This window comes from Bufo bufo, chromosome 5, assembly GCF_905171765.1.
Source record: "Bufo bufo chromosome 5, aBufBuf1.1, whole genome shotgun sequence".
Lineage (NCBI taxonomy): Eukaryota > Metazoa > Chordata > Amphibia > Anura > Bufonidae > Bufo > Bufo bufo.
The window spans coordinates 563,326,159-563,351,648 of NC_053393.1; positions in this window are offsets into that span (position 1 = coordinate 563,326,159).

Here is a 25,490-nt window from a genome sequence, read left to right on the forward strand (position 1 = left end):
GCCTTTTAAAGAGGAAATCATTTTGCTTGGCGCTGAGACGTTCATCGCCTCTGACTTTGTATAATTAACTTTAAAGTTAGAGATCCTCCCATATAATTCGAAAAGGGATAGAAGATGCGGAAAGGCCTCGACAGGGTTTGTGAGCATAACCAGTAGGTCATCCGCATAAGCGGCATTTATAAATTCTACAGAACTATCCCTAATTTTGAGACCCTTTATACCGGGGTGTTCTCTTATAGCTTGCAGTAATGTCTCCATTACCATGACGTACAGTGTAGGTGACAGAGGACAGCCCTGACGAGTCCCGTTTGTAATCGGGAACGATTGGGATAATGTACCATTTACCCTTATACGTGCACTAGGTTCATGGTAGAGGGACATGATGGCAGTTTGGAATTGTTCTGGAATGCCAAGTTTATGTAGGGTTTTCCTCATGTAGCTCCAGCTCACTCTGTCAAAGGCCTTTTCCGCATCCACACCCAAAAGGACCAGTGAGGCCTTCTCTTTCTTAGCTAATTGCATTGCTGAGAGAACCCTACAGGAGTTTTGATTTCCCTCTCGTCCAGGCACAAACCCGGCTTGGTCCGGGTGAATTAGTTTCGGCAGAAGGGGAGCAAGGCGGGAAGCCAGCAACTTTGCCCATACTTTAACGTCTACGTTGAGAAGCGATATCGGCCTATAACTGCCGCATTGGTTAGGATCTTTACCTGCTTTTGGGAGAATTGTGACCGTCGCTTCCAGGGATTGCCTATGGAGAACAGAACCATTTAATAGGGAATTACACCAAGTGGCCATACGAGGGGTTAGGACAGATGATAATTTTTTATAATACCCCACAGAAAACCCATCAGGTCCAGGGCATTTCCCCATTGGCATGAAGCTCAGAATATTTGATATTTCCTCTATTGTGACTGGGGCAAGGAGTTGTTCCCTATCTTTGGTCTCCAGTTTGGGCAGATTGAGGTTCCCCAAGAACTTGTCAGCAGCCTCTTCTATATTAGCTTCTGTGTCGTCATCTGGGCATTTGAGCCCATAAAGCTGACTATAGAACTTATGGAATTCTTTCGCAATATCTGAAGTTTTATGTAATAGCCTGCCATCTTTATCTTTAATTCCAGCTATATAGGAAGCATCTTTTTTCTGCTTAAGTAGCGAAGCCATAAGCCTCGTCCCTTTGTCTCCATGAGCATAAAAACGGAACTGGGCATATTGGTAGGATTTGGCCTGGTGATAGTTAAGGTGATCTTTTAGTTTTTTCCTAGTTAGTGTTAGTTCTTGTTGGGCCTCTGTGGTTCTGGATTTTTTGTGCAGAGATTCTAAAGCTGAGATCTTCTCTAGTAATGTATGAAATGTTTTTTGTCTTTCCTTCTTTTTCCGACTACCCAGGACAATCAGCTCCCCTCTGATGACCGCTTTATGCGTCTCCCAGACAGTCGTGACAGAGACGTCATCCGTGGTGTTCTCCCTAAAGAAGTGTTGTAATTTAGCTTCTATGTCTCTCATTCCCTCCACATCATCCAGCAGAGTCTCATTTAATCTCCATTGTCGAGATTGCTGAGGTAATTCAGAGAACACCACGGATGTCGTGACAGGAGCGTGATCTGATACTGTCATAGGATCAATGGTGGAGTTACTCACCAGTTCAGCGTGAGCGTCAGAGATGAAAATATAGTCTAGCCTGGAATAGACCTTGTGCGCAGCTGAGAAGAACGTGTAATCTAAGTCAGTGGGATGAGTCAGGCGCCAAGTGTCCAGTAAATGGGCCCCTGCTAGATGCTTATTAATCCTGCCAATAGCCGCTTGGGTCAACTGTGAGGAATGATCTGAAGCGTCTACTAGTGGGTTTAGGGCCACATTAAGATCCCCCCCTATTAAACAAATGCCCTCTGCAAAGGAAGTAAATTTAGTCAATGTAGTCTTCAACCATAGGCCCTGACCCCGGTTAGGACTGTATAGACTTGCCAGTGTTACCAGCACGGTCCCAATTTTACCTTTTACGAACATAAATTGTCCCTCTGGGTCAGTCAAGGATGAGACAAGAGAGAAGGGAACCCTCCTGGATATGGCAATCCCCGCGCCCCTGGAAGCCTTGGCATGAGAGCTGATGAACCACTGACTAAAGTAGGACTGGGAGAGTTTAGGAACATGGCCGAGCTTAAGGTGTAACTCTTGGAAAAAACAGACATCTGTGCGTCTCTTCTTTAGAAGTCTGATCACCTGTGAGCGCTTTTGGGGGGTATTAAAACCCCGTACATTGAATGTAGTGCAGTTAACTGCAGCCATCAGTGTAGTGATATACACATGTGCGTGCATATAATAACATACGTGAGCATGGACAGGGAACAGGGGGAACAAACAGGGGAACGCCTTGTCCTGGACAAGGTCCTTTGATCCCTTTAGCCAGAATTTTGTTAATAAAAGCAAAATATGTAATCCTGCAAGCAAAAGGGGGTCAAAGGAAATAAGAGAACTCCGTGCGGGAGCACAGGAACCACCGGTGACAAGGTGGGAGCAGGCCGACATAGTGTCAGACAGTACTGCTCCTGGCCACAAATCAGGGTTCCCCACCCCCACAAAGTGTGCTGACATTAGTATGCATGTGTGAACATAGCCACTCCTATAACTGCCTGACAGAATCTGGCTATACATATCAGGGAATCCCAGTATACTGTGTGCACCTACTAACTGACAACCTGAGAGAATGCATTACTTATATAACCTCTATGGTAGTCGCCCATAACAACATGAAGTGAATGCAGCTTCCACCCTCCACATAGGGAGCACTGACTTCCCTCATCTTAAATGTGCCCCTTTAACATATTGAACATTAACTGAGGAGCTTGCAATCTAACAGCCCACATACAACCTGTGGAGAATGTTCAAGTAACTCTTTGCTTGGCTCCTTTTCTTGATGGCACCTTCGACCATCTGGAACTATCAGGGAGTTCTGGGAGCGGGACGCCAGTGTCCGCCGAGGGCAGCCATGATGGGATATCTTGTGGCGTGGTGTTGAGCAGCTCCCATGCCGCCGGCAGATCACTGGGGGTCCGGATCGTGCACCTCTTTCCTTCCCTGGAAAATGTGAGGCCAAATGGAAAAAGCCACTTAAAGGGGATCTTTCTCTGGCGCAGAATCTCGGTGACAGGCCGCAGGATTCTTCTTTTATTCAGGGTTGAAGGTGCGAGATCCTGGAATAGCAGAATCTTGGCTCCATCATGCTTTAGATCTCCCTTCTCCCTGGCCGCTTTAAAAATCGCAGCGGTATCTACGTACCGAAAGAGACCACATCACGAGGGGGTTCTCCCTCCCTGGGTTTAGGCCGCAGAGAGCGATGGATGCGCTCAATTGTGACTGCAGATGCACCTTCAGGGCCCAGCAGGGATGTGAAAATGGCTGCCGCTGCTGCAGGAAGCTCCTCATGTGACACTGCTTCTGGCAGGCCTCTGAAGCGCACGTTTTTGCGCCTGCTTCTATTTTCCTGATCTTCAATCAGGGCATATGCATGATCCAGGGAAGACAGGTAAGCAGAGCTGTTATCTCCAATCGCACGGGTGTAATTCAGGATGGCCCCCTGTAAGGAATATCTTATTCTCTTCCCTAACGGTGTGTCCCTTAACACATGATTTCAGTGGCCAGCTTGAATTAAGCCTTACCGGTACCGGGAGAATGAAGAAGATAGACCACATGAACACATGTCTATTTCCAATCCATTCTGGTTTATTCACAGCTGGCAAACAGTTTTAATAGAGGGGGTTGAGCTTCCTTTGCATCCAATCATATGTTAGCATTAGTATTTGACCAATAGTATGGTCACACATGAGCTCTGCATTAACATCATAGCTGACTCCTAGTAACAGCATTTGACCAATCAGGTATATACACATAGGCTAGCAGACACTTGAGCCAGATGTCCTTTTATGGCTAGAAGGCTGTTCATACTTTCAACATGTATGGATTTCATGAAACAGTTTAAGGAAGTGTCTCACATTCCATAGGGGGGAGGGAGGTTTTGTAGTGCACTAACCAAATGTAATACACGTGGCTAAATGAGACAAAATGGAGTCACATATATCCCATCAAATCCCCTCTTAGAACCTTATATATATACCTTATACTATATGGTTCTTTCTCTGCTCTTCCTTGGTTTGCTTATAAGCCTTTAGGTATTCCATATACCCTTCAGGAGTATAATCCTGAGGCTTTGTTGAGGTTGTGTTTACCTCTTCTACCTCTACCGGAGTATAGAGGAATGTTGAGTGTACCCCTCTTTCGGCCACCTTTTGACATATGGCTAGAAGGGAGGGCGCACACTGTAGACAACAGCAGAGACCCACTATTGCAGCGACCACGGCGAGTACCACTCCTAAAACATATCTTATTTGACCAAAGTCAGGTATTCAGCCAAAAAGCCAGTCCCACCAACCTTGGTCAACATCCTGTTTTATATGTTTCCTCATCTCCTCTAATTGGCCTATTTTATCTTTTATTCCACGGGAGTGATCTGATAGATTGAAACACCACATCCCTGCGAACGCTGAGCATCCTATACCATGTTGGAGCAATAAATAGTCAATAGTTGCCCTATTCTGCAAGATAGCCTTTTCATACGATTGTATATCCAGCAGCATATCCTGCAGAACTGCACTAGTGACATTTATCTGTTTTACCATAAAACAGGCAAGTTTTGATATTGTCCTGTGGTTATATATGGCCAACCCTGGTACTCCTATCAAAGATACCCCTAAACTCATATATTCTGATCTAGAGAGGAGATTCACATTATAATCACAATTTTCCGGTAACTGTAGGGCAGTGTCTCTCGTGTGTCGTGTCTGCATTGCTGGGAATAGTGGTATCATTGCTAATGTCAGCCTGGCTATTGTGCAGGGTCCCTCTGTAATATTGGCCGGTATGTATGTGTGACTAGTATTTCCACAGGCCAATACCCATCCTGCTGGTAGAGGTACATGTTTGTCTAGGGATGGTACTGTTTTTGTAATATTACATTGCATATTCTTTCCTGATATTATCTTTTTACAACTACCTAAATCTCTATCACAAATATTTGGCTTAATCTTATTCTGCATTTTTGCTTGTATGCAGGGAGGCAATAGTGTCTCATCACAGGTGAAGTTATAACATATTCCTGCTGCTGTGACAAGACCTGTAATTACTTCTATCATATTACTCTGCAGATTCTCATATGTAGGACAGTCATAACAAGCATGATAAGGATTTACATATCCATATTTAACATCATGATCCTCCAAGTCTGTGTCGTTCCATTGGGAACGTAGGAGCTCCGTCCATACGTCTAGTGGGGTGGGGACTGCTACCAGACATGTCTCCAAAATGTTAGATGCCGATAAAGTGGTTTGGAGACAAAAGTCAGTTAAGTTCAGAGTTTTGGCCAGGTACAGCCATAAGTTCTCCTTTGTCTTCCATAGACTCTCTTCCCCTCTGCATTCTGTTTTCAGGTATATCTGTCTGTTCCACAGCCATGGGACAGTAAGTAGGAGACACAAAATTACAATTATTAAGGCACTACATCTCAGCCATCTCGAGGAATTTCCCGACTGCGTCATCTCGTTGGGGGTCAAGGCTGTCTGCCTCCGTTAGTACCCCTTCTGTATCTTCTTCGAGGTCAAGGCTGTCTGCCTCCGTTAGTACCTCTGGGCCTCGTTGGAGGTCAGGCTGTCTGCCCCCGTTAGTACCTCTCTTTTCTTCACCAACTTAATCCTTGTGGCGTGGATCCACGTGGGCGATTGTTCAGTGAGGACCGCTGTTCTGGTGATCGCGACTACCTCGGTGGGTTGTCCGTAGGTGAAACTTCCTGGTTCCTTTCCCTTCTTTAAGATCTTGATCATCACCTGGTTGCCTATCCGGAATGGACGGGTTGATTCCTGTGAAAGAGAAGGAGACTTACAAACAACTTTTTCTTCAGTTTTACTGAGGACTTTGATCAGATTAGTACTTCTCTCTGATCAGGTCCAAGTCCCCTTCCTGCACCACCAGGGGGCGTCTTGCCCATGGTGTGGGGAAAGGCCTACCCATGAGTATCTCAATGCTGTTTATGTCCTACTCTGTGGAATGTCCTACTCTGTGGAAATGTGCTATTAAGATGGAAGCACTGTGTTGGGGAATGCATAACTTCCCCTCTTCGCAGACTAATCCTATCTCAGGATTTTTCTGCAATACTGGATAACACCAGTCCTGCTGTTCCTGTTCAGTGACATACCACTGAAGATCAGTAAGTATTTGCAGCATCTCAGGGGTTGGAGATGCCAAACATGGCATCTCCCAATGGTTACACAAACCTGTGGGCTTGCTTTTGGCAACTCATTTCGCCATCTTAACTGCCAGCGCATTGCCCTGTGAGACATGATCCTTACCATCTGCTGCCGTAAATCCTCTCCTCTGCCAGATCATACCATGGTCCCACACTACCCCATGTGTGTACCTACTCTCAGTATGAATGGTGACAGGTCTATCAGCATGTAGAATACATGTCCTAGTGAGTGCAATAAGCTCAGCTGCCTGCTGTGTTGAGTGCGGATGTCCTTGAGTAGGCCTACAACATCATGAGTGGTGTGCAAAATGGTGTAATGTCACATTGTGAAAGAATTTGCCGACTCTACCATCATAGCACAGGCTGCAAGAGAACGCAGACATGCCGGCATCCCCTGGACAGAGGTGGGCATTACCTTTGAGAAAAACACACAAGGACGCAACTTGCCTCCGTTTTCTTGTGTCAGTACACCCGCCATGGTTTTACAATTTTGGCGTGCAAACATGTGGAAGGGCATATTATAGTCAGGAGGCCCAGCCCTGGACTCGACATGAGCGAACATTTCAGACAATCAAATGCATTGTACATTTCAGAAGACCATTTAATCAAATCTGGATTTTCTTCAGAGTGGCTTGCCTCAAAACATTGTCAATAGTAAAAGCAATCAAGAATCCATTGTCTACAGTAATTTATCATACCAAGGAAAGATAACATTTCTTTCTTGGTGTGCGGGGCGACCAAACCCGCAATAGACTGGACTCTTTCTGCGCTGATTCTCCGTTCACCTTTTGTGAGGACAAAGCCCAAGTATTCAACCTGCATTTTACACCATTGCATTTGCTTAAGTGTCACTTTGTGACCACATCCTGACAACCATTGTAACAGTGATAAACCATCCTGAATGCAGGCCTCCGCTGACATGCTACACAGTAATAAATCATCGACATATTGCAGCAGCACAGAACCTTGGGGGGATGTACCATGACTCTAACATCGCTCGGAGGACTATGCTGTACACTACAGGTGAATCAGCATATCCCTGGGGCATCTCTGCACCAGGTCAGTTGGCGTCTGTCAAAGGAAAAAGCAAAAAGTAGTCTGGTTATCTTATCAAACTGGGATAGAAAAGAAAGCATTTTTCAGATCTATCACACTGAACCAAACAGCGTCTGCTGGAATGGCAGATAATAATTAAGTGACATCAGGTACAACAGGGGCTATAGGCACAATGATGTTGTTGATGGCCCTTAAATCCTGTACAAAGCGGGCAGCACCATCTGCCTTTGTCACTGGATTCACGGGCGTGCTGTAGGGTGAAATCACCTCTTCCAGGATTCCCTTTTGTAGGAATTCTTCTATCATTGGCCTAAGCCCATCAAGTTTCTCTTTTAACAGCAGGTATTGTTTCTGGAACACTGAGATGACACCTGGTTTCACAGTAGCTGTGTAATGTGTGCAATCTATGAATCCTGTGTCATATTCATTTGAGGACCATAATGCAGGGTTAATGTTATTCTGGGTGGTCCTGTATGTTTGCAAGAATCAGTGGCACTGGTGTAGAGACTGGAATGAGACCTGAGTGTACTCTTATGTCCTGATTCTTTGCTGATACCTGCAAGTTAAGCCTAATGAACAAATCTCTCCCTAATAGGCTGACTGGGCAATCTAGTATAATGCTAAATACATGACATGATGTATTCCCTGTCCATGGTTTCTACTGGTAAGGAATCTGTTCTGTATGTCCTTGTCAGTACCCCATTTATTCCCATAGAGGGCTCACATTTCCTTCCTGACACTCTGAGTCACCTAAGTCCGCCCCTTTTGGTGGACGCTTTGGTCTTTCTTCTGTTCTGCCATTAGTATCTTAGCTGTCATACGAGCAGAGCTCTGATGTTAAGCACAACACTGAACATGTAACATGTAACTGCAAACATTGAAACAAACAGATCTGACAATACAGACATGAACACACAAAGGGCCCATAAAAACTTTTCATTGAAATAAAAATGTACAGCTTGATCAATGCTGTTGGTACCAATAAAAAACCCAAAAACTTCCAATAAAATAAAATAAAATTCTTAATGCGCATATTTAAAAACAAATACCGTATTCCATACGCATTCATATACATTTTCATGTACTCATCTTCACAAACCAGCTCATAACCACGCCCTTATACATAAAATATGAATTACACACACAGCTCTGCTACGTACATATAACTCAGAGCCACACCCATTCACATTCCACTGAATCATGTATCTTTCACCCAATCACACAATCTCTTTGTTACATCCCAAAACTTGCAGCACAGACAAACACAGCAATTGCTGATGGTCTGTCGCTGTAAAACAATATACATGTTAATCATACAAAATGACAATCATCTTATATGCCATGTCGTTTTTTTTTTTTTTTTTTTTTTTTTTAGTGTTACACACATCGCCACTTATTGTATATAACTAACCCCTCCCCCATTTCCTCTGCCTTGCGTCTCCTATTTCAGGAGTGTTGAAACAGGGGAAGTAAAGCAATACATCAAGGACATTCAGCTGTACCACATGTTCCTCAAACTTTTACTCACATCTGAATAAGAACTTATTGGGTGCAAACCTTAGATTTGATACGAGTGGACACTTCTAATTAGCATCATCACTGCAGGCACATTTTAAACCATCGGAACATACATTTGGAAAGATACAATCAATACTGGAGCCCTGTCTGGAATATCTTATAGATAACACAGGTTAGTATCTTCACATTCTGCTGATGCATTACCAATTAGCAGCCCCCCTCCCCCCTCAACCCCCATATGAAATTCCTGAGCAGAGGAGGGGGGTGAGATGGGAGGGGGCTCTCTCTGAAAACACATCTCAAACAGGACAGGAAGAAGTTTTTTTGTAGTACTACAAGTGACATTTTGGAATGTGGTGGGGGGGAGGGATGCCTCATGGCAACCTTTGTTCTCTATAGGATTCAAAATCCTCCATCTTGAAATAAGAAATGCTGCTCATTTCATTTCTCTAACTTCAAGTTCTCTCAGTCACTTCCATGGACACTTTTTCACCATTACTCAGCTTGCACCAGGCTATTATTATCCTTTAACAACTTCTCTCTTCAACTATCAATACACTTATGCATTAACTGTCCATCTTTTAGTGCTGTAATCTCTAATTCCAGGGACTATAAATCGTCACTATTTAAACACACACAGATCATTAGGGCAACAAAACTTAACCAGTTCATTTCTGAACGTTTAACACAAGCCCTTTCTAATTGCAAACACTGAGACACTTTTTCCCTTGCCATGAATTAACTTCCTGACTCTGCTGTGTCTTCTCACTCACTATAGCCCCCCCTCACAATCACAGGAGCTCTGATGTACACTGTCTGTAAGCTTCTAACAGATTTTTTGCAGCTTTTCAATCCTGCCAGCCTGGCATAACATTCTGTTTCACATTTTAACTGTCAATTCTCACATCTTGCCCAATTGTCTACTCATGTGTTAACTAGAAAATAATTTGTGGGACTAGACCGTGCAACAAAGTTTACATGTTGGCAGTGATAGAAACAGAATGATTTCAAAGCGGGATGCGACCGTAAACTTACCACCCGGCCAACATCTCACACAGACAGATAATCTTAATACTTCTAAAATACTTATACTATATATACATAAGAGTTAATTCAAGCTTGTATCCTTCTGTTCCCGGAACAGATATCCTTATATAGTGCACTATCTCTTAACGATAATGGACTTACTAAGCCTCTTATAATCAACATTTTTACCTAACGATATGGACCCTATGATATGAGCCGCTTAAAATCAACAAGCTCCCTGAGCTTTTGCGCGTGTCCCAGACATCGCAATCCACTGAAATCATAAATAGATGGTTCGACTTACTTGAATGGGATTTTTGGTCATTGCTCCCAGGTCCAAGGCGGACAAAAATTGATGTCTTTCACAGTAGACCTGAAGAGTTGACCCTCCCAATCCCGAAAACTGAGCCCCCAAATCTGTAAGGAATATCTTATTCTCTTCCCTAACGGTGGTGTCCCTTAACACATGATTTCAGTGGCCAGCTTGAATTAAGCCTTACCGGTACCGGGAGAATGAAGAAGATAGACCACATGAACACATGTCTATTTCCAATCCATTCTGGTTTATTCACAGCTGGCAAACAGTTTTAATAGAGGGGGTGAGCTTCCTTTACATCCAATCATATGTTAGCATTAGTATTTGACCAATAGTATGGTCACACATAAGCTCTGCATTAACATCATAGCTGACTCCTAGTAACAGCATTTGACCAATCAGGTATATACACATAGGCTAGCAGACACTTGAGTCAGATGTCCTTTTATGGCTAGAAGGCTGTTCATACTTTCAACATGTATGGATTTCATGAAACAGTTTAAGGAAGTGTCTCACATTCCATAGGGGGGAGGGAGGTTTTGTAGTGTACTAACCAAATGTAATACACGTGGCTAAATGAGACAAAATGGAGTCACATATATCCCATCACCCCCTGTGTATCTTCAAGCCTCTCCACTCTATGGCCGATGTGCTTAATGTCCTCCTTTATCTCAGTGAGCTCCTGCATCACCGGCCGTATCACTGACAGGAGGGCCTGCTGCAAGAACCGCTTTGAGATAGGTTCAGCAGCTTCAGCCTGCGATCCCTGGGAGCTCTCAGTAGCCGGGCTGTCTGCTGTCTCAGCCTCCTCCATGCTGTCATCAGGGTCAGGAGGGGCCATCTTAGGTCTCTCTGTTACTGGAGCTGCAGACCGCTTGTTAAGGTATTTCTCCATCTCAGACGGACCTCGATCTTGCTTGAGGGGTTCAGGTCTTTCTTTGGGCAGGTATTTGCCGATTTTCCCCATATTTGTGCAGTTAAGAAGCGAAATAAACCACTTTGTGAGCAAAGAAGAGAGAGCTCTCCTCACATGCAGCCGGTCAGGAAGCTGGTCAAGCTCCGCCATAGTAGTTATATTCTTGTACATAGGAGGCAGTATTATAGAAGTTATATTCTTGTACATAGGAGCAGTATATAGTAGTTATATTCTTGTACATAGGAGGCAGAATTATAGTAGTTATATTCTTGTACATAGGAAGCAGTATTATAGTAGTTTATATCCCTGTACACAGGAGGCAGTATTATAGTAGTTATATTCTTGTACATAGGAGCAGTATTATAGTAGTTATATACCTGTACATAGAGGCAGTATTATAGTAGTTTATATTCTTGTACATAGGAGCAGTATTATAGTAGTTATATTCTTGTACATAGGAGGCAGTATTATAGTAGTTATATTCTTGTACATAGGAGGCAGTATTATAGTAGTTATATTCTTGTACACAGGAGGCAGTATTATAATAGTTATATTCTTGTACATAGGAGCAGTATTATAGTAGTTATATTCTTGTACATAGGAGGCAGTATTATTGTAGTTATATTCTTGTACATAGGAGGCAGTATTATAGTAGTTATATTCTTGTACATAGGAGCAGTATTATAGTAGTTATATTCTTGTACATAGGAGGCAGTATTATAGTAGTTATATTCTTGTACATAGGAGGCAGTATTATAGTAGTTATATTCTTGTACATAGGGGCAGTATTATAGTAGTTATATTCTTGTACATAGGAGGCAGTATTATAGTAGTTATATTCCTGTACATAGGAAGCAGTATTATAGTAGTTATATCCCTGTACACAGGAGGCAGTATTATAGTAGTTATATTCTTGTACATAGGAGGCAGTATTATAGTAGTTATAGTCCTGTACATAGGAGCAGTATTATAGTAGTTATATTCTTGTACATAGGAGGCAGTATTATAGTAGTTATATTCTTTGTACATAGGAGCAGTATATAGTAGTTATATTCTTGTACATAGGAGCAGTATTATAGTAGTTATATTCTTGTACATAGGAGCAGTATATAGTAGTTATACTCTTGTACATAGGAGCAGTATTATAGTAGTTATATTCTAGTACATAGTAGCAGTATTATAGTAGTTATATTCTTGTACATAGGAGCAGTATTATAGCAGTTATATTAGGAGGCAGTATATAGTAGTTATATTCTTGTACATAGGAGCAGTATTATAGTAGTTATATTCTTGTACATAGGAGCAGTATTATAGTAGTTATATTCTTGTACATAGGGGCAGTATTATAGTAGTTATATTCTTGGATATAGGAGCAGTATATAGTAGATTATTCTTGTACATAGGGCAGTATTATTGTAGTTATATTCTTGTACATAGGAGCAGTATATAGTAGTTGTTAATTCTTGTACATAGGACAGTATTATAATAGTTATATTCTTGTAACTAGGAGGCAGTATTATAATATTTATATTCTTGTACATAGGAGCAGTATTATAGTAGTTATATTCTTGTACATAGGAGCAGTATTATAGTAGTTATATTCTTGTACATAAGAGCAGTATTATAGTAGTTATATTCTTGTACATAGGAGCAGTATTATAGTAGTTATATTCTTGTACATAGGAGGCAGTATTATAGTAGTTATATTCTTGTACATAGGAGGCAGTATTATAGTAGTTATATTCTTGTACATAGATGGCAGTAATATAGTAGTTATATTCTTGTACACAGGAGGCAGTATTATAGTAGTTATATTCTTGTACACAGGAGGCAGTATGTCACGACCGCTATCCCAGCAGCAGTCGTGTCGCACCAGACGGAGGGGAAAGGGGGACCCTTATCTACGGATGGGAAATAGAATGGCCACCCCTGACTAACCCTAAGCTGGCACCTGTCTGCCCTGATACCCTAGACGGAGTGTGAACCCGTGCGGCGAGCAGGATGCCTAAACCCTCAGTCGCCCTAACAAGACTGGACTGGGGAAAGGCCGATGGGAGCGCTAGTCACCATCACTCACGTCTAGGAAAACAACAGGGGAAGAGAGCAACAAACAAACAACAGCAGAGATAGACTTATCCAGTCACGAGCAGAGAAGGCGATCCCAAACACGACAGTCCACGCCGGACAAGAGCTCCACAGCAACACCATCAAACGATCTCCTTCCAAGGTCAGAATAGAACTGGAAGTAAGGACTATATCTGGCAATGACTGCAAGTGAAACTGAAACTAATATAGTAGCTGGGAGTGGCAGACAGGACTCACCTGAGAAGGATGCCTACAAACTCCCAGTCAGGACAAAAAGGTTCACAAGGCAAAACCCAGATGACATACCCTGAACCACAGAGCAAACTCACAAGCTATCGCGAGTAGCAAGTCGCTGCTGCGACCTTCTCCTCCCAGACCTGTCTGGATCAGTCACAGTCGTGACAGTACCCCCCTTTCTACGAGGGGCCCCTGGACCCTCAAGACCAGGCCTCTCCGGATGGGAGCTATGAAAAGCCCGAATGAGTCTGTCCGCTTTTATCTCTGATGCTGGAACCCACATTCTCTCTTCGGAACCATAACCTTTCCAGTGCACCAGGTACTGAAGAGAGCGGCGAACATATCGTGAATCAACAATCTTTTCTACCTGAAACTCAAGACTGCCATCAACAACCACCGGTGGAGGCGGTAGTGGCAATGGTTCAGGAGGTTCTACATATCTCTTAAGCAGAGATCTGTGGAAGACATTATGGATCCTTAGAGTCTGAGGTAGCTCCAGACGAAAAGCCACCGGGTTAATGATCTTAATTACCCTATAAGGACCAATAAATCTCGGACCTAATTTCCACGAGGGAACCTTCAACTTGATATTTCTGGTAGACAACCACACCAAGTCATTCACCCCAAGGTCCGGACCTTCGGAGCGCTTCCTATCAGCCGCACGTTTGTATCTACTACCAATTCTCTTCAAACTTTCTTGCACACTCTGCCACACTGAAGAAAGTGAAGACGCAAATCGTTCCTCCTCGGGAATCCCAGACGGCCCCCCCTCACTAAACGTACAAAACTGAGGATGGAAACCATACGCACCAAAAAATGGTGACTTATCGGTGGATTCTTGACGACGATTATTAATGGCAAACTCGGCTAATGGTACATAAGATGACCATTCCTCCTGATTTTCGGAAACAAAGCATCTCAAATATGTCTCTAGGTTTTGATTGGTACGTTCAGTCTGACCGTTGGACTGTGGATGGAAAGATGAAGTAAACGACAGATGAACCCCTAAACGAGAATAAAAAGCTTTCCAAAATTTAGAAACGAATTGGGTACCACGATCCGAAACAATATCGGAAGGGACCCCGTGAAGCTTCACGATGTGGTCAATAAAAACCTGAGCCAGTGTGTTAGCATTAGGCAATGCGGCAAGAGCAATAAAGTGCACCATTTTACTGAATCTGTCAACAACTACCAGAATAACAGTCTTCCCCGCTGATACTGGTAGATCCGTAATGAAATCCATTGATAGGTGCGTCCAAGGCCTGTTGGGGATGGCCAGAGGTAAAAGACGCCCTGCCGGACGAGTATGATCTACCTTAGAACGAGCACAGGTAGCACATGCAGACACAAAATTCAACACCTCCTGGCGCCATTTAGGCCACCAGAACCGACGAGACACTAACTCAGAGGTTGCCCTACTACCTGGGTGTCCTGCCAGTGTGGAGTTATGGTGTTCTTTTAGTATCTCCAGTCGTAAATTTTCTGGCACAAACAGTTTACCCGAGGGGCAGGAGGCCGGGGCGTCCCCCTGAGCTTCCAACACCCTCCCCTCCAAACCTGAGTGTAATGCAGAGACCACCACCCCCTTTTTCAAAATGGGCTCTGGTACCTCAACATCACCCCCTCCAGGAAAACTTCGGGACAATGCATCCGCCTTAGTATTTTTTGCCCCTGGGCGATAGGTTATTACAAAATTAAACCTAGTAAAAAATAACGACCACCGAGCCTGTCTAGGGGTGAGACGTTTAGCAGACTCCAGATATAATAAGTTTTTGTGATCAGTAATCACCGTGACGGGATAAACCGCCCCCTCCAAAAAATGACGCCACTCCTCAAAAGCCAACTTAATAGCCAAAAGTTCCCTGTTGCCAATATCATAGTTCCTTTCTGCAGTAGACAATTTCTTCGAAAAGAAAGCACTCGGATGCCATTCACCAGGGGACGGGCCCTGAGATAGTACCGCTCCCACCCCCACCTCTGATGCGTCAACCTCTACAATAAAAGGAAGCGAGACATCTGGCTGTACGAGAATAGGGGCCGAGGTGAATCTCTCCTTCAGAGATGCAAAGGCAGTTTTGGCTGCATGTGACCATTTGGAAAAATCGGATCCCTTTCGGGTCATGTCCGTCAGTGGTTTGACCACCAAGGAATAGTTCTTTATAAACTTTCTATAAAAATTGGCAAACCCTAGGAAGCGTTGCAATGCCTTCAGGTTCTCAGGCAGATCCGAGTCTATAATCGCCCGGACTTTCTCTGGATCCATGCGAAAACCTGAATCTGACAACACATACCCCAGAAATGGCAGTTCTTTTACGGCGAACACACATTTTTCTAACTTAGCAAACAATTTGTTGGCCCTTAATATCTGCAGCACTTGTCTCACATGGATCTTATGTGTATCCAGATCCGGGGAATAGACCAGGATGTCATCAAGATATATCACAACAAATCTCCCGATAAGGTGACTAAAAATATTGTTGACAAAATGTTGGAATACCGCAGGCGCATTAGTAAGACCAAACGGCATGACCAGATTTTCATAATGCCCTTCCGGAGTATTAAAAGCCGTCTTCCACTCATCCCCCTCTTTGATGCGAACCAGGTTATAGGCTCCTCTGAGATCCATTTTGGAGAACCATTTAGCACCAGCAACCTGATTAAAGAGGTCGGGAATGAGAGGAAGAGGATAGGGTCTCGGATAGTTATCCGGTTTAATTCCCAGAAATCCAGGCAAGGACGCAGGCCCCCATCTTTCTTTTTAACGAAAAGAACCTGCAGTCACAGGTATGAAGAGGGTCTGATGTATCCTTAGCCAAACTCTCCGAAATATAATCTTTCATAGCCTTCCTCTCCGGGCCGGAAAGATTGTATAACCGGGTTTTAGGTAGTTTGGCCCCAGGTAGTAGATTAATCGGGCAATCATATGGACGATGAGGTGGTAACCCCTGACAACCCTTCTCAGAGAACACATCCATAAAATCTGACAGAAAGGCAGGTAAAGATGTTACAGAGAGTGTAGAGCACCTACTACTCAAGCAGTTGTCCTTACAATGTTCACTCCACTCCACAATCTCCCCGGCCTGCCAATCCACCACTGGATTGTGAGTCACCAGCCAGGGAAGCCCCAATACCATAGGAGCCGGAAGACCGTCCAGGACATAACAAGAGATATGCTTTTTATGGAGGTCCCCTACCTGCAGATGGATATTATGGATGATCTGAGTTAACTCTCTCTGAGTAAGAGGGGAGGAGTCGATGGCAAAAACAGGAATGGTTCTGCGTATCGGTTCCGGAGTAAAACCCAGAGCCTGAGCAAACCGTGAATCCACCAAGTTGACCCCCGCCCCACTGTCCAAAAAGACGGAACAGATCTCAGTCTTATTGCCCGCCTCAACGGTAGCGGACAACAAAAACTGAGACATGCGTATGGAGGAAACGAATACGCCCAGACTGTTCTCCTCCGCACAATCTGGGGACTCTAGTTTTCCGGCGGCTCCTTTGTTTGTGGTCTCTTGGGTTCTGAGGGACAAACCTTTACAAAATGACCCCTCCCCCCACAACGAAAACAAACCTCTGACCTACGGCGGAACTTAGGAGGATTCACCCGTCTAGTGGCGCCCCCTATTTGCATTGGTTCGACTGGACCATAACAGACCGATCCCTGCCCTATAGAGGCCTCCGTAAAATTTAATAGTCTCTCCCTGAGTCGTCTGTCGATTCTTATGGACAGAGACATAGCAGCCTCAAGAGACCCAGGGACCTCGTATACCGCCAGCGCGTCTTTTAATCTTTCAGACAACCCCTGGCAGAACTGACTCCTAAGGGCCGAGTCGTTCCATAACGTATCAGTAGCCCACCTACGGAATTCGGAACAATATAGTTCAGCAGACCGGTTCTCTTGCCGAAGTCTACGTAGCTTAGACTCAGCCAGTGAGACCCTGTCCGGGTCATCATATATGAGACCCAGGGCTTCAAAAAACTCCTCCACTGATCGTAAGGCCAGAGAGTCTGATGGTAGGGAGAAAGCCCAAGCCTGCGGATCTCCTTGCAGGAGAGAAATTACAATGCCCACCCGTTGTTCCTCACCGCCGAAGGATCTAGGACGTAACCTGAAGAACAATTTGCAAGCTTCTCTGAAGGTTACAAATTGGTCTCTCCCTCCTGAGAACCTATCAGGTAAAGCCACTTTTGGCTCAGGAGTACCTTGGTTTCCCGTAGCAACGGTGGAACCCAAGGATTGCTGCTGCTGCAGCACTGTTGCTTTTAATCCTGCCACTTCAAGGGATAATCCCTGTAATTGTTTCGCCAAAACCGTAACCGGATCCATAGTGGAACAGAAAAATACAAAGCAAAACAGCGAGCAAAAAAGAAGAAAAAAAAAAAAAAGAAATGTCACTTTTTATTTTTTTGAAAGGCTAGATATACTGTCACGACCGCTACCCCAGCAGCAGTCGTGTCGCACCAGACGGAGGGGAAGGGGGACCCTTATCTACGGATGGGAAATAGAATGGCCACCCCTGACTAACCCTAAGCTGGCACCTGTCTGCCCTGATACCCTAGACGGGGTGTGAACCCGTGCGGCGAGCAGGATGCCTAAACCCTCAGTCACCCTAAAGCCTAGAGTGGGAAAAGGCCGATGGGAGCGCTAGTCACCATCACTCATGTCTAGGAGAACAGCAGGGGAAGACAGCAACAAACAAACTATAGCAGAGATAGACTTATCCAGTCACGAGCAGAGAAGGCGATCCCAAACACGACAGTCCACGCCGGACAAGAGCTCCACAGCAACACCATCAAACGATCTCCTTCAAAAGGTCAGAATAGAACTGGAAGTAAGGACTATATCTGGCAATGACTGCAAGTGAAAGTGAAACTAATATAGTAGCTGGGAGTGGCAGACAGGACTCACCTGAGGAGGATGCTTACAAACTCCCAGTCAGGACAAAAAGGTTCACAAGGCAAAACCCAGATGACATACCCTGAACCACGGAGCAAACTCACAAGCTATCGCGAGTAGCAAGTCGCTGCGACCTTCTCCTCCCAGACCTGTCTGGATCAGTCACAGTCGTGACACAGTATTATAGTAGTTATATTCTTGTACATAGGAGGCAGTATTATAGTAGTTATATTCTTGTACACAGGAGGCAGTATTATAGTAGTTATATTCTTGTACATAGGAGGCAGTATTATAGCAGTTATCTTCTTGTACATAGGAGGCAGTATTATAGTAGTTATATTCTTGTACATAGGAGGCAGTATTATAGTAGTTATATTCTTGTACATAAGAGCAGTATTATAGTAGTTATATTCTTGTACATAGGAGGCAGTATTATAGTAGTTATATTCCTGTACATAGGAGGCAGTATTATAGTAGTTATATTCTTGTACATAGGAGGCAGTATTATAGTAGTTATATTCTTGTACATAGGAGGCAGTATTATAGTAGTTATATTCTTGTACATAGAAGCAGTATTATAGTAGTTATATTCTTGTACATAGGAGCAGTATTATAGTAGTTATATTCTTGTACACAGGAGGCAGTATTATAGTAGTTATATTCTTGTACACAGGAGGCAGTATTATAGTAGTTATATTCTTGTACATAGGAGGCAGTATTATAGTAGTTATATTCTTGTACATAGGAGGCAATTTTTATTGTGAAAACAAACAAAAAAATACAATTAAAATACATTCTTACAAAAACAAAAAATAACAGGCATTGTACACACAATGACTACTCAACTAAAATGACTATAGAATCATATTAAACTTAGAAAGTCCACATTTGCTGGGGAGGAAAAAGAAGAGAAAAAAAAAACCACACAAAATAACATCATATTTTCTGTTTTAAACCAAAGACACATTTCTCCATAATTTCCTATTATTCGGGTTACTCCTTATCTCTAATGACTTAACCCACTGGAGCTCAGACATTATTTGGCTTACGGCTGTGGTGTGGTGGAATGGCTCATTGTGTATAGACACGCGGGTTCTCATGTGCCAATGGTAATATTTTATGACCGAAATGATCAGGTACATTGTCCCCCTGTCTACATTCCTATTTCTGGATGGAACAGCATAGATTATTTCAGGATAAGTCAGGGACTGCAGTAATGGGATGTTTAGCTTTTGTGACACCTCTTCCCATATTCTCCTCCCACCCCTGCAGTCAGATATTAAGTGCTCCATCGTCTCCTCCTGCTGACAACCGAGAGGACAGTTCCTATCTGAAACACTTAAAAATTTCAGGTTACCCCTAACAAATAGCTTTCCATGTAATGACAACCAAGCTATGTCAAATAATTTGGCGGGGAGTCGATTCCCATTGAGGAGCTTCAGACTTTCTTGTAAAGTGCTAGTCACACAATCCCTCAAGACAAGTGGAGAACAAAAGAAAGCCCTACAGACCCTCACGTAAAGATCTTTCCTTGGCTTACCCTCAATGTAGGACTTCTCTATCTTCCACCTTCTCACACACTTCAGCCCATAGTCCAGGTACTGGGGGAGGTAGTCACTCGTCCATCGACCCCTCTTGAGACTGCCGCCTCGCACCCAAGACTCTGCAAAAGGCATTATCCAGTCCCTGATACTATTCACCCACAGGAAGCTGTTCTCTGAGTCCAGGCAACCAAAATTAACTTTTAGAAACATGGAGTCAAAGAACACCCTTGGATTCAGCATATCCAACCCACCCTCTCTCCTCTGTAGGTAGGTGATCCCTCTTTTTATCAGGTTCAACCTGTTCCCCCACAACAGTTGGAAGAACAGGCTAAAGAGCCTAGCGGAGAAAGATTCCGGCAAAGGAAAAACGACAGAGACATACAAGAAGACAGGGACCAGGTAAGTCTTCAACATTTTAACCCTTTCTCTATAGGTCAGCCTCCAGTTCTTCCATCGCTGAACCTTTGCATTTCCGGCTTCCAACTTCTCTTCCCAATTTAGTTTGGCGTTATCATTCCTCCCAAATTTGACCCCTAGGATTTTAATACAGGTGGAGGCTCTCACAAATTGTGGCAGATCAAAGTCTGGATCACTGTCTGATATCCAGAGAGCTTGACTCTTCTCAAGGTTGACCAGAGACCCTGAGGCCTCCGAATAACTTCTGATGGCCGCAGACAACATCTCCACCTCACGAGGCTCAGATATCACTACAGTCACATCATCCGCATAGGCAACAACACTCAGGGGCAGGCAATGGGGGACTGGCACCCCCTGAAAACCACACTCCTGCAGTGACCTCAAGAATGGGTCTAAGGCAAATACATACAACAGCGGACTCAGTGGGCAACCCTGTCTCACCCCTGCCTCAACCCTGAAGGTATCACCCTGCCAACCATTGACCAGAGGAAAGCTCTCAGCCTCGCAATACAGAGTCTTCAGCCAATCGATGAATTGCCCCGGAATACCGTACTTTGACAAAGTGGCCCATAGATACTCATGATCTACTCTGTCGAAGGCTTTAGCCTGGTCAAGACTCACAACATATCTCCCACCCCTCAGGGCTTTACATCTCTCAAACATCTCCCTTATCGAGATGACTGCTCCAGAGATGTTCCGCCCTTCTACTGTGCCAAACTGACAGCCTGACAACAGTGCTGAGGACAGACAAACTAATCTAGAAAACAGAATTTTTGCCAGAATCTTTCTGTCGACATTCAAGAGGGCAATCGGCCTCCAGTTCTTGATGTCACTCGGCTCTTTACCTTTGGACAGCAGAATCAGCGAGGACACTCTCATGGATGGAGGCATCAGGTGACTTTCTAGACAATTTGTATATACATCCACGAGGATTGGGGCCAAGAGGTCTCTGAATGTCCTATAGAATTCTGCTGTTATCCCATCTGGACCTGGTGCCTTCTTCAGATGTAACTTATCAATTGCCTCTTTAACCTCCGCCACCGTCAAATCTGCTGTCAAAGGAGAAAAGTCCAAATCATTAGTATCAGGGAGCGGAGTTGCCTCCAAGAATTGGGTCATCTTGTCTCTATCCAAAACCTTCCTCTGAAACAAGTCAGCACAGTAAGATCTCACCACCCCCAGGATACCCTCCCGAGATTCTTGCAAAACACCCTGGGGGTCAGTGAGACCGGTGACAGATTTATTTGCCACTCGCTCCCGGCAATTCTCAAAGGGATCAGGAGACCCTAAGGTCCCATAATCCCGTTCAAGAACCAGGGAGGTATACCTGCTGTACTGATACTGCCTTATCTCAGATTTCAGCCGGTCTATCCTTTGTTGGTCATCCCCTCCCGCCGAATATAGTGACTCCAATTCTTTCCGCAGCTTGAGATACTGGCCATACTTACTCTTCCCCTTTATAACTGACAGTCTCTTTAAGAGGGATCTGATCTCATCCTTGACATCCTCCCACCAGTCGGCCATATTGTCATAAAAGTCCACTCTCTCTAGCTGACTCCGTATAAGAGAGTGAACATGGCTCTGAACCGAAGGGTCTTCTAATAGACTGGAATTAAGTCTCCATAACCCTCTACCTGTCCCAGAACACTTTGTGACACCCAAACAGAAATATAAGGCCAGATGGTCTGAATAAGGGACGATCTTCTCATCTTTTTCACCAATGGTCTCTGTAGGACTCACCAGAGCTAAATCTATCCGACTTCTTCTTTCACCACAAAAATAAGTAAATTTTGGTTTCCGACCACCCTGCACAAACACATCTGACAACCCGGCCTGTTGAATAATTCTGTTTAGGACCTTGGAGTCTCTGGTAAGAGGCCTATTAGAGGTCCTGTCACAAGATGTCCTGGTGGCATTGAAATCTCCAGCCATGATGACAGGGATAGATGTGAAGAGATATGGCTTCACTTCATTATAAAGGTTAACCCTTTCAGTCACTGTCTGCGAACCATAGATATTTATAAGACGGAGCCTCCTACCCCGAATAGTAACTTCCAGAATTAGGCACCTTCCCATCAATACGTCTGTCAACCTATGTATAGTTACATCATTGGTGTTAAAGAGGATAGAGACCCCGGCACTTGGTTCTACAGCCAGTGACCAAAAGGATGGACCAGACCGCCATTCACGCTCGGCTTCCCGTAAGAGTCCTAATGTATTCAAGCGTGTCTCTTGTAAGAAAAAGACATCAGCATCAAGAGACCTTAGATGTTCATAAACCACATGCCTGGTCCTCCTCACTCTGACACTGTTCACATTACTGGAGAACACTTTAAGGGTAAAGTCAGCCATCAAAGCAAAGCAAAGCACAAGAAGCAGAGATATTCCCCCCATCATCATGGATCTGAGTCTGAGCCCACCTGCCGACCACCTGTCTCCATGTCTGATTCGGACAGACGTTTAGCTCGCGGGGGTTTCCTTTTTGTGGGGGGATCGCCCTCTTGGTCCTCATTAAATTCATCTACCACCCTCTTTAACTCTCTCTCCATCTCTTCCTCAGCGTCTGAGTCTGATAGGACACCGTACCTATTTGTGATAGTCATGACACCTGACCCGGGGTCTACTTTCTTTTTGGAAGGTTTTTGGACAGTGGTCCATTCCCCCTCAGGCTTACGGCTGGTTTTGTCCTTCTTCCGTTTCTTCTGCGGATTTATTGATGCAGAGGCAGAAGACGACATGCCCACAACCTGCTCAGTGACCTCCCCGTTCCCCTCAGTGGCTCCTGTCTGGGACTGGTCAGGCACTATGTCACCCATATTGTCACCCATATTGTGCTGAGGCTCGGGCGGTGTCACTGCTGACCCTGACAACAGCGTCTCCTCCTCTAGGTCATCTGCCACTTCCAGCAAGTCCTCATCAGGGAAGTCCTTACAAACATTATGCCAGGCGTCTGGACAGTCCCTGTGGGAGTGACCGATCCTGCCACAGAGGTTGCACCGGATGTTCTGGCAGGTGGCGCTGACATGGCCGATCTCCCCGCATAAGTTACATTTTACCAGGGTGCACACACTCGCAATATGACCTGCCTTTCCGCATTTAAAACATTTTCTAGGCTGACCCGCATAGAAGCATACCCCTTTCTCCCGGCCAATAAAGAATGAGTTGGGCAGATGTTGGGTAATGTTGTTAACCTGCCGTAACTTTACCAGGACCTTCCACCCCCCAGTCCATATGCCATCCTCGTCCCTGGTCTTGGTCAGATCTGACATTAGGTCACAGTGTCTTTTTAGCCATACAACAATATCCTGGTGTGGTACCGACTCGTTCCAGAATATTATGGTGACATTTGCTGTGTCTGGTCTAGAGATGGGGATGAGGCTGAACTTATTCCAGCCATCAGCATCTCTCACCCGGGTGAAATGAGCCCAGAAGCGGTCCAGGTCAGACATGAGTTTAAAACTGACGTCATACCCCTGCCTGTCAGGAAGGTTTATCACTGCCAGGATGTTAGATGGCAGGAAAGCCATTTGGTGGCACAGAAGTTCACGGACCACAAACCTCCTGTCAGGCAACTCCTCCTTGGCCCCTCTATGCCTGAACCTGACCACGTTCCTCCTCTTAAAAGCCTGACCTGTATAGTTCACATTAGACCTAAAGGATGGTGACCCACGGCTCCAGGCATTACCAGAGGAGACACCACCAGTTCCACCCTCCTGCTGTACTTGGGGGCGCTGCGGTGGCTGCTGACCGCCTGCACTATGAGGGTCTGACACTCCTGGTGTAACTAAAGGGGGGAAGTGCTGTGCATCAGACTGTACAGCCCCCTCCCCACCATCATCCATAATACTCTGCGAGTCACAAGCCTCTGAAGGCTGATCTAATGGTGGACCTGACTCTAGAGATGACCCCAAATCCCACACACACTGTGAAGCGCTCCCCTCTGCAGAAACATCATCAGTAACATCACATACAGTCATATCAATGCAGTCACTAGCAGTATGATCCTGCTCTACAGAGCCCCGACAGTCCTGCTGAGCCATGACCTGTGAGCTCTCTGCTGCACTGCTGCCTTCAGGCAAGAGTCCACAGTCCTGCTGCTCTCTACTGCCCCCCAGGGCTTGTGGTGACTGCACTGCTACTGCAGAGTCACCTTCAGGCGAGAGTCCACAGTCCTGCTGCTCTCTACTGCCCCCCAGGGCTTGTGGTGACTGCACTGCTACTGCAGAGTTACCTTCAGGCGAGAGTCCACAGTCCTGCTGCTCTCTACTGCCCCCCAGGACTTGTGGTGACTGCACTGCTACTGCAGAGTTACCTTCAGGCGAGAGTCCACAGTCCTGCTGCTCTCTACTGCCCCCCAGGGCTTGTGGTGACTGCACTGCTACTGCAGAGTTACCTTCTGGCTTGAGTCCATAGTCCTGCTTCACAATACAAACCGCTGGGACTTGTGGTACCTTTTGAGGAGTCTCTGCAGGTCTTTGCTGTTGCTGGACACTTTCTCCCACTTCTTTGTACAAATTCCCTTTCTCAAAAGGGAAGCTGGCTGGTCTGAGGACTGGTCTTGCACAGGCCTGCTGGGTGTCATCTGGACAGGTTGGAGACTTGGGTTTAGATGGAGATGGTTCTGGCGCAGGTCTTCCCCCATGTCCCTCAAGTCTTTGCTGGTTCCTGAAGGTTTCAGCGACTGGTCCCATCTGCTCCAGTACAGCCTCCATGTCCTGCACAGTCTCAGCGAGCTGCACAGCGAGGGCGCTCAGCTTCTTGTCGTGGACAACCTGATTGTTGGGGTTTGCTGCCTTTAGCTTATAGACACAATCTATCTGTTTCTGCAGCTGTAGTTTTGTTCTTTTTAATGTCTCCAGTCTCTTGACCAGAGCTGGGATCCGCTCGGCCAGACATAGTTCTGGTGCACGCTGAGTATTGGGGGGTTGTGTACTCACAGAATGGCTCCTTACAGGCGTCCCTCTGCTTGGTCCTTGCACTGGACTTGGTGCAGCCGTGGTCACTGCTGCGAGGTCACTATCTCCAGATTGGGGACTGGGCCCCTGGTTCTTCCCAGTGACTGCACTTGTGGCCCCATGAAGCCTTCCTTCAGTATTCCCTCTGGTCTCATCTGTCGGGTTGGCGACTTTTGCGCTGTTCCCACTCCCGTAACGTGTGCGGTCAGACCGTATCAGGACAGGCTGCTGCAG